The sequence below is a fragment of the Halyomorpha halys genome, unplaced genomic scaffold (genome assembly GCF_000696795.3).
Source record: "Halyomorpha halys isolate HHAL.00 unplaced genomic scaffold, Hhal_1.1 Scaffold207.1, whole genome shotgun sequence".
Lineage (NCBI taxonomy): Eukaryota > Metazoa > Arthropoda > Insecta > Hemiptera > Pentatomidae > Halyomorpha > Halyomorpha halys.
In genome coordinates, this window is record NW_027104696.1 from 692,423 (window position 1) to 706,581 (window position 14,159).

General features: G+C 29.1%; 1 protein-coding gene across 4 annotated transcripts in view; it reads right to left on the bottom strand.

Moving 5' to 3' along the window:
* The window catches only part of pot (papillote), a 297,177-nt gene that overhangs the window by 248,530 nt on the left and 34,488 nt on the right, over positions 1 to 14,159 (bottom strand). The window lies entirely within an intron of this gene.

Genomic DNA, 14,159 nt, shown 5'->3' on the forward strand with positions numbered 1-14,159 from the left:
TCTCTCTCTCTCTCTCTCTCTCTCTCTCTCTCTCTCTCTCTCTTTCCCTTATTTTTCATATCTTCATTATTTCATATATTTTCAAGAGGAGGAGGAATAACTTTATTAAAATACAATATTATGCTGCCCAACTTCATTGGACTGCTAGTCACACAGCATACTTATTTTATTCTAATCAGACGATATTTTTAATCTTACAATTATACAGGTCAATAAAAGTATACAATAATAATTACAAACATTAGTAGTATACAACATTACAACATGACTTTTTTTTTTTTTGTTTCATCTCTTTGGTTCTTTTATTTTTTTATTACTTTAAATCTGTTTATTTCTTTTCATTCTCTATCAACACAATATTCAAAAACTCAAATTAATTATTCGTAGAACCTAGCTTATTCTGGGAATGGTGTAAGAGTGTCAATAGGACAACCAGACTGTGGCCTCAACAGATTAGTGCATATATTTTTTAGTATATCATAGTTCGTGTATAACTTTCAACAAAAAACAATCATTTGTTTAAAAAATAATAAATAGACAAAACCTGATCTTTTATTGTCAACTGTTACAACTATAATTCAGAGAAACGTAGGTTTAAAATTACAATTTCTTATTAAAAGGTTTCTCTAGGTAAAATTTATTTGAATCGATTAGTTTTGTCGAAATGATTTCCAAGCTAAAACGCAATCTTTTAGTTAGAGCCTTGTCAAAGCAAGGTAACGAAGTGCAATATTTAATTCAAATACTTGCTCAAACGTGAGTTACTTTTACATTGCAATTGTATATAAAATATAACAAATTACAGAAACCTGGTAAAAAATGGTTTTGAAATACATTGAGAGTGAACATTACCTTACTGAAAAGCAACACTAGCCTTGAATATTAAACAATCCTAACAGTAGACTATAATCACTGAAGCACATGGGCTCGGTAATAACTACTCATTACAGTATCAATTGCTTTGCCTAATCGTTCTGAGTTTTTTTTCTTCGTACCCAGAAATTCAGTATCATTAACTATTGGGACATTAAATCGTCGAAGAATTGTCCCGAAAATATACAGGATATATATAAAAAGAATAAAAATAAATAACTGGGAAGGAGTAATGTTAATAAAAGGAACTATGTAAAATCGTGCGTCACCAATGAATATCGCATTTTTCAGATTTTTTATGTTCGATGGAAACAATTGCTTGCATCTGAAATTTAATATGCAATAATCTTTCCTTTTATAAAATATTTAATGAAGTACTTTATTGGGTTTGGAGGTTAGAGCTTACCGTATTTAGCAATTGAAAGAAACTAATAAATATGACAGTTAACAGTTGACAGAGTATGACAGTGACAGTTCTCGGTCATGGTATTATTAATATATTGTACCATAGTCTTTTGTTTACAAGCTGAAATGTTTAACTTAGTAACACTAAACTTATAGTGCTGGATACTGTTTTTATAGTTGTGTGTATAAGACACAAAAAATATAATTGCACATATTTGTAGAGTTTATACATCCCGGAGTGTAGAGTTTATTTTATTTTAAAAGGAAGATTGTCTGGGTGCGGTAAAAAAAAAAAAAAAACTAATTGTCTTAAAGCTATTCCGAATGTGCCAACGTTTCACTCTCTGTTGCAGGGCTTCACCAGGGCTAAAACAGATACCAACACTTAAATGAGGTGATAATAAATGAACAATGCAAATAAAAAAGATGTATAGTGAAACGTAAAATAAAATAAGAATAAAAAAAGTTTTTTGACATTTAATGAAAACAGAAATAACAACAGATAAAAAAGAAATATAAAAATACATTACAGACTAAAAGATGGAAAAAGGGAATCAGAATAAAATCAAGAATAGAGGAAGATAATGAACAAGTTAGAAAACATACGTAAGAGATGGCAGAGCAGCTCAGAAAATAAAAGGCTGACAGGAAAGAGTGAGTTTTTGTGGGTTGACCATTTTATATTTATTACATCCATTGTTTTAATTTTATTGCTTCTTTTTTTTATGTTATCCATATGTATAAATTTTACTTTATTTATTTATTTTTTTGTAATATCTTCCCTCCCTGTTATGAAATGTTCCCCCTGATGAACCCCAGCAAGACCATCTTCCTTTTATTATCACTTACTGTCATTCATCTATATTACAATATATCTATTTTATGTGTTTTGATTTCATTTAAACTACAACCCAAAAGATTAGATACCTCCCAATGTAAAAAATATTTCTTTTATTAACTATGAAAGTTCCATTAAATTAATTATAAAAAAATATATGAAAATAATGAGCATGTTGTTGAAAGTCTACGAAACAATGCAGACAAAAAAAAAATTGAATCAACCTACTAGAGGAAGCAGTTCATTTGATGAGTTGGTCTTAAGAGGATTCCTGAATGTAACTGGAATTATTTATAGCCTTACAATTATACTAAACGACTTACTAATTAAATTAATTAATTGAAATTAAAGTAATTAAAACTTAGTATAAATCTATAAATACAAAATAAATTGGTACTAAATGGCATTGGAGCACCACTAAGTTAGGCAGGCAATGGGACAGTTTCCTAATATATATTATATATATTTTTGTTATCTTTTGGTTAAAATATGTTCCATTTGTTTTTAGTTTAAATAGATGTATCTGAGTTCACGATTTTTTTCTTTTACGCAAGGGTTAACTTTCTAAAACATATGTATTCTACGTATCCAATTATTATTGTGATCTATTTTGTTCTTATAAATAAAAAAAGTAAATACGACTTTTATTTTGTATTATCTTATATGTGAAGACTTATTAAGAAACACTTTATAGTTACGCCACTTTTGTGTTGATTGAATGAACTCGACTGTCAATTATCTGACAAAACCTGAACACTGCAACGACAGAATATTGGGTCAAGTCATTACTTGTCATATAGTTTATATTATGGTAGTGTCACTTACAAGACAATCTTGAGAAGGATTTTTTGGTCCTCTTAGAGAAGGAGAAATGCAGAATTCGCTGGCTATATAAGGATACAGACTTGGTCAAGTTCATCAAGATGGGACGACTCCGATGGGCTGGGCACGTTGCACGTATGGATGATTCGGGGATGCCGAGGAACATGCTGTCTGGAAAAACGCATGGACAAAGAAAAGTTGGCAGGCTAAACGTAAGAGGACTCAGTGACATAGGGCGCACGGGCTTCACTGGGAGTCCGAAACTGGAGAGCTGCTGCAGCTGATCGTATAGACTGGCAAAAGCTTTTGGAGGCAGCCCAATCTTGGTAATGGTATGTAGCGACATTTATGTTATGTTACTTACAAGACATAATCATTGCTAAGTATTTTATTTTCAATATCAAGTAATCACATTTGAAAAAACAAAATACAATTGAGATCAAATGAATAAAATAAGTGGAAAGAGTTTCTCAGAATATGAGAGAATTCTGGAATTATGATTTCTTATTCATATTTCATGACTTTTGTCCTTTCTTGAGGAGTAAAAAGTTCAGATGTTGGATGAAATCGATGTCCGCGTCCGTAACGGAGGGTTTTCGTAATCATAGGGTTCAAATGAATTAAACATGTAACTTGTGGGCCGAGACCTTTATAAAATCGTGCGTTAAAAGGGGATTCCACTAGGGGTGTCAGAGAAATTTCACAATATTCTCATTAATTCATAATCTTTTTAAATAATTCTATCGTTCCTAGTCACTCAACGTCATAGAAGTGACTCTTAGGAGACTAATCCCACGGCTGTAATAATTCCCAGGCATTATCACAATAAACCATCTTACAACCTGAGGTACAGTTGTAAGATGATTCACCGCGCGGCAATATTTACTAGCGGAAGGCGACATAAAGAGACCCATTGGAATGCGAAATGATAGAGTAATGAGAAGGGAGTGTGAATGACTATAAAGGAGAAGGTATAGTAGGCGCGAGCTCTTATAAATGTTTAATAGAATTAAGGGATTACATTCAAACCATATTTACAGAAATAATTTAATTAAATAATAAAAATAATTAACCCAACCCTTCAATACCTATAAGATCCGAAATAAATATTTTTTCTTATTTCCGTTTTGTTTCTGACTATGATTAATCTGAATCACACAAAAACACGAATTTTGCATTTACAAAAAGAAATCGTGGAAGTCTCGGTATTGGCCAAAAGAATTAAATCTTTTCGAAATGAAATAAAGTATTAAACATTTATTGATAATGATAATGCTTTCCTTCTCATTGTTCAAGGCAGAACATATTAGATCTTGAAAAATAATCATAATTGGAATAGAACAGCCGTTTCCTAAGTCAATGTTAGCAGGGATTTTTTTTTTTTTGTAATAGCAGACTAGAAGCTTATGGAGACCATTAGGAGATGGCACTGCCAGGAATGTTAATATCCTCCAAGCTCCTATTAAAATATGAAAATATTCCTGCTAGAATTGACCAGTTTGCCCCCCTTCTACTTCCGTTTCATCTTGCATCACGAAATCAATTTGCTCCCGAATAATTTTGTTTTTCTTGTGTTGTAGAATTTACAAATTAGAACGGCTATAATTTACAATACTTTTTCTTAAAATGCATTTATTTAGTGACAATGCATATTAATTTAAAATAAAATCTAAATTTAGTGTCTATGTACCTTTTCCGTAATCAGAGTAAAACTTAGTCTAAGAAGTAAATCTTAGACAGTCGCCGAATCCTTAGAATGCCTTCAAATAAATGATTATGACGAATAAGGTTTTAGCAAATGATCAATTCTTATTTATTTTACGATTAAACAATACTTCAAAGGAAGCTTTTTGGGTACACTAAAGAAACTAAAGACATATACTATTATTTTTTTTTACACTCTCAAAATTGTGTACCTGTCTGTGACTGAACGATGACGTCTTATATCCATTCATTCATATATAAAATAATTACTATTAATAATAATAATTAACTCCTAGGTTCTCCTCCCACTAGAAATGGAAAAGACAGGATTCCGGAAGATCCGGTGCTTCCCTTTCAAATGCGTCTGAAAGCCACTGAGGGCGCTAGCCGTAGACGCTCAGGACTTAAGTAGAAAATCCATTGTTCGTACTTCAATATAAATATTTACAATAGCTCTCGGGGCCTCTGCCTTTTCAACCTATGGAGAGGGTTGTAAAGATGGGAGAAGCTGAGTAGGGAATGACCTAGAAGATTAGGATGATGAGTGAGTTTAATGAAGTGAACTCATAATGAATGTAAAGAAATTGCTATCATTCGATCTATTTTCCATATATTCATTAAATCATCTTGCTATGTGTATCTTTAATTTATATTCCTTTTGTTTCTGTTTACTTATTTCGCCTATACATATGATATGAATGGAATATATCACTAATAACTATGACTCTGTACTATGTATCAATGGAAGCTAATCTATTTTTAAAAAATAAATAAAAAGCAGCAATACACAAAATAAAACCCAGACAATCCTATTGTACAAGAGCTGCTATTATTTCTTGGAAAGTAGCAATGTGTATTCCAGCCATGGACTGGAACAGAAGCTGACTGCATCACGGAATCGGAGAAGTTCACGAGAGAGTAAGTGCTTAGCTTATTGAGGAAGTCACGTAGAGTTCCCTGCTGCTTCTCAGATCTTACGTGTCACTCGTCCTGATAAGTCTGGTCGCTTCATTGAAAATGCACAAACAGCCCGTGTTTGCTCTTTGAAACAGGAGAGTTTTTCCCTCCGTACACCTTATCCCTTAAGTATTTAAAAAAATTAAATTTAACACTATTTTATAAATAAATAAAAAGGCTTAGAGATCCCAAAGTTACCATATGACCAATAACTATCATATGATAATGGTCCAAACCAGAATCTTTAAGCCTTAACGCAATCCTCCCACCTGCATTTCGGTCTACTTCTCGGACTTTTTCCATTCGGGCCAAGTCTAATTAATTGTTTAAGTTACCACTTTTCACTTTACAAGTAATGATAATCTTAACTTCTAGAAAGAAGGCAGGAAAAAAACTTTAACAAAGTAAAAGAAACTTTGAATCTTGTAACAGTCGCTAACATTTCCTGCGTTTAACCTCTTTTTATTCTATTTACCTTACTGAAATTGAATACAGTGAATATGTTAAGAATGAGTAATTTGATGAAATTAAGTCTATTAACAAATTGAAGAATGCACGAGTAATTGAATTTGAAAATGAACAAAAATTGTATCGGAAACATCATCTAGTTGCTGTATATATAATCCTTACACTTTCTCGAGACTGGTTATTCACAATAGTGAAAATTAACTGTGATTAAAAGTTTTAATGTTTAATTTAATTTGAAAAATTGACAAAATAGGGTAATTGAAATTAATAAATAAAGGCGGAATAGCCTGCATAAACTTTTTTAATTGGTTCTAAAATTGTATTTAAGGTGTCCTTGAGGATGGCCGAAACGTCGGCCAATATAAATTGTTTGAGATTAAAATTGAATAAAATTTATTTTATTTGAACAACCATCTAGTTAATAAATAAAGGATAATTGTTGTTTTAAAGGGTTTTTGAATTTCCCGAAACATTGTTAAATATGAGTACTCTCGGCATGTTCAAAATTATAGCGTTTACTATTTTCTATGGGTTATACTCTTATAAAGCATCATATTTTTGAACTTATGTTTCGTCTTTTTGGTATTTTTTTCGAGATCTGTAATTTGTTTCAACTTTAGTAGCTGTTAAAGCTTTTACTAATGTAGTATGTTGAGTTTTATAGTTTCCTCGTTATCAAAGAACATAAATTAAATCATCAGCATAATGGAGCCGTTGAGTGCAAAATTAGTGTATGTCAAATCTGAAATTTTCAAACATTTAAACACCTTTGGAGTTTGAAGTTCTACAAAATTTTCATTGAGGAGTATAGCTTTTTCCTATAAAAGTAGTCAGTAACAATTACTATTCAACTAAAAGTAATTAAAAGTCTAAAAAAGTAATTAAATTAAGGCGCTCAGTAATTAATTTTTTTTCAATGGAAATTAATTTCAATAAGAAAAGAATATCTAACACCACTTTTGCTATGAGCAATAAAATGTTGCTTTTATGTTTTAGCAAACATAAAACTAATTGATTTTATTAAAAAAATTGAAATCGTAAATTTCTATAATAGATTTACAGTTACCATAAGAACAGCACTATTTATTACGGTCTAGTCCTATAAATGTTATCAGGGAATTAATCTTCAAATCAGAATATAAAAATAATAAACCTGATTGCTATTTTTTTTTATCATTATTTCATTATATTTCTTATAGCAAAAGATATGTTGTTTAAGTTATAAAATTAAACGATCAATTTACATTACTTTAGTGAATTTATTGTAGTTGTAATTGATATATATTGCTGCGATACAGTGTTTAATATTTTTTCCTGAAGTTCCCAGTGTGATTATAATTTACTCATGATCAGTATCTCCTTAATTATTATTAATGGTAATGAATAATGATAATGTTTTTGAAATTTCATTGAATACTTTCAAAAATCTGAATCACTTATCATAATCTTTATAGATATCAATGACGGAGTAAAATATATAAGGAAAAAATAACCACTGATAAAATAATAAATGAATAGATTGACCCGTGTAATAAATGGAGAAAGGGAACTAATAAGCTTAGATGAAAACAAGTGGCGAGTATTGTACGAGAAGATAGTCGACTAAAGTCTCATTAAAATGGAATGTAATATTACTGATAAAGCTCGTAAGTGATAAGTCCTTCTTTTGTAGTGTCGGTATCGTACTTTAGACTTTTAGCTGCGTCATGTCATATCGTAGTAATATTATTTATGACGGTATATATTATAATTGTAGTAATAAATTAAATTCGAAAAATCTGTCCCTAATTAGAAAGGTAAGTCCTTCATGTTTGTTCATCTCGGTATTATTAATCCCCATTAGTTTTAATTAATCAATGATACTATTGTTTTTGAAATTACTTCCTTATATTTTTATTGGTTGTTTTATTTTTGTAGTATTGATTGAGTTGCTTTTTCCCCCCCCTTTCTTAATAGTTTCTCTGAACATTTCAGTTGCTTTGTAATATTTTTCCTTTTTATATTTTAATAGTAACTCAACCTATAATTTATTGTTAATTTTCTCTAATTCTTTATTTCTACCTGGATAATTTTTTTTTTTAAGTATTTTCATTTTATATATTTCATTAGTATATACTATATTTTAAAAAATATTCATTAATTTTAATTTTTTTGTGTTTGAAACTTCTATTTTGGTTTTGTTACTTTACTGATTAGATTTTAGGACAGGTGCCTCAGTATGTCACTGGACATAACAATGGTAAATAAAAAAAATAATTTTAAATAAAGAGAACTCATATAAAAATCCCTAACATTTTTCGCGTCCTGGCTTAAACTTATTTGTAGGATCTACTGTGATTTTCTAGTTGCTTCATTTCAAACTATAATTTATTTTCAATTTTTTATAAATTTTATTTTTATTACGTTTTATTTTAAATATTATTCGCTCATTGTCTTTATGTATTTGAAGATTCTTTTTTTAATTTTGTATTTTTTTTTTGTAGTTAATTATATACCAATTGGTATTTTTTAGGTTTTTCCGTTTTTCATTTTCCGCTTTTATAACTTTGTACTTACATTTTGTTCGTTATTTTACTTATTAGATTTAAGAACAACCGTCTCAGTATGTCTCCGGCCATAACACGTAAATAATTTGAAATTGAGAGAAAAGTAATTTAAAAAAATCCCTAACATTTTATTTTTAATTATTATTTATATCTACTTTAAAAAAATTTTATAAATTTTATTTTTATTTAGTTATATTTTACATAGAATTCTGCTAATTATTTTGTTTTTTAGTTAGTTATATTCTATTTGGTATTATTATTTATTTTTATTTTTTACTTGATAAATTTTATTAGACTTGAAGCCAACTGCATTAGTATGTCTCTGGTAATAAAATTGATAAATAATCAAACAAAATAATTTTGAATAAGGAAAAAAATCCCTAACATTTTGGGCGCCTTGGATGTACTACTGTAATTCCTTAAGTGCCCCAGTGATCGTAGCAATAAAGATCATTATTGCAGACCATTTAAGAGCCTAAATCAGTTCCCCCAGCTCCCATTATCGGATCACTTCTTGCCGAACCTCCACTTCTCCAAGAGTTATCTCTGCAACAGCGTTACGTCGCCATTACTACGAAAACCACTCACACCAATCTGTTGGAGACGTTTTTCGCTAGCCATAAGTACCTTGATGGGCTACTCCATCTTCAGCAGAGTGGAGAGTAAACCGTAGTAAAGTTACCGTTTGACTGAAGTGTACGACAATTTACGACGTTTTAAAATGAAAGATTTATAAAAAATATAAGTTTTGATAAAACACACCTGTCTCTAATAATAAACTTTGATGTTTTAATTGTAAAAAGACAGATTTTGAATACTTTTATGTATCTTCTTTTAATATTGTTTTCTTAGGTTTTCTAGTTTTATTGGTAGTTTTAAAGATATAGAGCTCCGAATAAAACTTTTTTTTAACGTCTTGAAATAGTCGGCATTTTTTATTCCCCCTACTTGACAGACTCATCAATTTCGACTAGTAATTATACATAGTTTTCATTAAAGTAATAAAAAATTTGGGTGAAACAACTTCCTTCTTTTTGCTCTTGGGCTCTTGTATTAATAGGCTCATATCCAAGTTCCATATCTACAATTTTTTTACACATTTGAGGTATAATTTTAAAATGTTTTTATAAACTCTTATGATGTTATGATAGTTGGCCGTGGATACTATATGAGGTCTAGTGAACATGTGCATGAGACCTGCATGTTATTGGCGAATCTAGCAATCCTAAAACTTGACTAATTTTGGGCAGGTAAAATGCACTTTGTCATTTTAAATAGCATAATGAATTTCTATTATTTTGACTAAAGGTTACGTTCCACTGCGTGATAATTCAAACATGCCATTTAGAGGAAAAAATGTATGAGCTTTTGAAAATCGAAATTTAACAAGAATATCACATTTTTTTCTTTTATATTAAACTAATTTTATATTAAACAGAAAAATACTCCTTTTTCAAAAAAAACAAGATTTTTAAATATAATTTTATGATATGTAATATTGTGAGACTACGTTAAATATTTTAAAAAGTTAATTTATTGAAATTAGATATTTTTGATGTTTAGAATAAAATTTGCTGAAGAAATGTGGGTTCTGCATTTAGTTCCTGCATAGGAGTATTTGAGGCATTAAATTGAAATGTTAATTCCAAAACCAGCCAACTACATTTTTATTTACTAATTTTGTTTTCTGTAATTAATAAGTTTTTTTTTATAACAAAACAAACTAATTTCATCATAAAACAGTTAGATCACTTGTTAAATATCCTGTGAAAATCCTTTTACTTCGTGAAAACCTATTAAAGTGTTAATTAAATTAACAAAAAACAGGGGCCACAATTCTGCCTAAAAAGGTTGATAAAAGTGCTGCGATTCCCTTTTTCTAAAAATAACTGTCATTTCCTTACCGTTGTAAGTGTTAATCATTATCCATATTATTTTTTGTGCAAGAAGAAGAAATTGAGTTTGTGTTCATTTGTTTAAATTGCATAATGATAGTAGTGACCTTCATCTTTTTTTGAAGGTCAAGAATGGGAAATAATAAGTGTATAAAACTATTAATTGGGATTAAAAAAAAAAGGCAATATATGCTTATAAGCTTATATTATTCTACAGAGATTTGATAAAACGTTATTGTTATACTTATATTTATAATTTAAAAGCAATAATACACAGTTGAGTAACATATATATAATTAAATAAAATAATATATAACCAAATGAAAATATTTAACAAACTTGTTTTATATATTTTATGGGCGTGCATGAGGATAAATAACATTTTAAACTAGAAGTACACACAGTTGAACTCTGATCACACTTCATTAACGACATTGAGGAAGTAATTACCGGGATAGTATGTTATAATTTCCACCAGTCATATCCTGCGATGAGGGTGTTCAGCATCGATCTTACCCTCATCGATAAATCGAAATGATCTGTGGTGACTATATAATTTATATTTATCGTAGTTGCAATTTATTAGGAGCAGTTAGTTTTCCTCCATGGTAATAAATTTTATTGACAGTTAGAAAAATAATCATGTATTTATTAAATAAATTATAAATCCCATATCGCGGTCTACATTATGTATGTAGCTTAGAGGATAAAGAATCAATATGCTGATTTCTAGAAAAATTAATTTGAAAAACTGAAGGTTTTCTGAAATGTCCGTGTAATTGTGAAGTTTAAAAAAAAAATTAAATAGTTGGAGACTTTTTTGAGAACTTTCGTTATGTTTTCACAGGTAAAAGTTCAGCTTTTACCAGACAATGTTACATAACAAAACTCTAAAGCTCTAAAAACTGTTCTTAGTTATCCACTACCGAACTCAACGTCATAGAAGCAGCACTTCGCTTCTGTGCGTCTTTGATCCACAGCAATTTAATAATAATAATTACACACTCGTTAGCCTCGTTAAAACCCTTAGATCAAATGTATCCGTTTGAACTGAAAATTTCCTACATCTACTCCTACTTAACCAAACAACAAAACGTAGGTATATCAGTTAAAATTAAATGATTTCAATTAAAGTGTTTCCATCAGAAATAAATAATCTTCTCAAACAAAAAAATAAAGATGAACGGAAACCTATGTGAAATAAAAGCCCGATAAATAAATAAAAAAAAGAAGCAATCCTGCTTACAAGGCTGAGAATAGATATTTTATAATTGAAATATTTCAAAAATAAATTATACATAAAATAATTTATTATTATTATTATTATATGAATTCAAAACACAACATTTTATTTATTTGTTTATATTCCTAAGCTACATGAGTGTGTAGAGTTTCATTTCAAGAGGTAATGAGATGGATGAAACGATCTATTTTACAGCATTTGAAATGCATTTTAAGAGAGGAATGAGAAAAGGGATATAACGGACAAGGATTAGAAAACGAGATTGCGTCTGATATCTGTTGTGGAGGCTTACCAATTTTCTTGTTGTCATCAGTCCCCAGTTGATTCCAGACTGTTTATGTTAGTCTGCAACCTTTGTGGGCATCCTCTTGCTGTCCGGACCAGTGGGTTAGTGCAGTGCTGGATACTATCACAGAATTTGTTGTTGCCTCCGTGAGATGTATTCCGTTACTCTTGGTAGCCTATGGATGTAGTCAGTGTTAACTTTTTATAATGGACTATACTTCACGATAAGCCTCAGGTTACTACTCTTAAACTGTTATAGTTTCTTAGCTGTTGTGGATGCTATGTTTCCCAGCATAGGTGGCCGTAGTGGAAGGCCGGGTGGAGTATACTTTTGCACACTCAGTATCAGTAATTTGAGGCTTGAGAGAATGCTTAGGAGAAGTTAGCAGGTGATTAAGTCTGTAAGCCTTGGTTCTAACCGGCTTGATTTTCTTATGGCAGTGGTGAGTTAGCATCAAGTGTCTCTCAAGGGTGACATCCAGGTCTCAAATATTAAGTCTATTTTTTATTTAATTTAATTTTTTTTTACTGGATAAATGATTTTTACTAAAAACGTCATAAAACTGTTTTGTGAAGAAATTTATTTATCTTTTGTTAACCCAGAACAAAAATTATTAATTATAAAAAAAAATTAAATAAAGGAAATGTATGATGGCTGATTTGGATCGGAACACTTCAAATCAAAGCAAACATATGAACGATCTAACTGCAAAATTGATGTTCAGAAAATTGTCCACTAACTATAGGACATCTCTTATTTAAATAAAATAAGGTTTTTTTAATTTAATATTACATTTAAAAAAATCCTTAAACATTTCTTTTATTAAAATTGGAGATTTTTCATGTTTACTGTAAAATTACCTGAAATGAAAAATGCAAATTTCTTATAAAATAAATATTTCTAAAAACTCATAAAATATTTGTATTCATCCGCAGTGAACGTATTATCCGTGAACAAAATAATATTATAATAACGATATTTTTAAAAAATAATAATGTATCTTAAAATTGATTTTTATTCAAAAAAAGAAAACTTAAGTCATTATTTTAAAGTAGTTAAACAAAAATAGGTTCATTTTTTCAGTATTGTATTTATTTAAGAAATTGGATTAAGAAATAAAGTTACCAGTTTTTTCCATTTAATTAATAACAATAATTTTATACTCGATTTACCTTTTAAAAACGTCTTAATAAATACAATTTAATTAAAGGCAAACGTTCAACTTCCTCTGACTTGACAAGCGTGAGTGTTCTGTCTTAACGTAATTTTTTTATATTTAAAAAATCAAAATTAATTAGCATCATTCAACTAATTATTATCTTTATTGAATAAATCCAACTTTAATAAGAATTAATTTCAACTTGAGATACTAAACGGATTGAGTTATACTCCTTCAAAAATATCATTAAATATGGCAATTTCTATTTTATGTTATAGTCATTTATTTTTTAATAATTTCTTTATGTAATAATGTAATACCGTGTCTATGTTTGGCGCGCAGATCATACAACTCTTATTATATTATTTAAAAAATAAATATTTATTTTTTTAGTTTATTTTTACGTTTCTTCCTTCTCTATAATATTATGCAACTTCATATGTTATATGTTGATTTTACTTTAAAGTTTGTACAAAGATAACTGGGCGAATGACATTAATCCGTAGAAAGTTGCATTATTTCTAGACAATAAAATCCTTATTGGCCGTTATTCCAGCGTATAAACATAACAATACAAGTATAAATATCTTTATTTTAAAACAAAACGAACCTCTAACAAAATACAAAATAAAAACTAAAAATTAAATTTATTTACTGACTATTTACCAATTTATATAATGTGTTTGTTTTATATATGGTATTATATATTTATACCAGTTCCTTATGGGAACCGAACTACTGTTCATGGAAATAACAATGTTATCTAAATTAAGAAAAAAATACCTCAGAATCCCATGCTAAAGGGTATGCTAAGTTGTGTGTACTTAATCATTGAATATCTTTTCTAAATCTATCGTGTTTACTAATTTACTACTAGTTTACTAGTTATGGTAATCAGGTGCCATGATGAGATACATTGGGATTATTGCGGCTATTTACAGATGAAGTAAATTTTATTAAAAA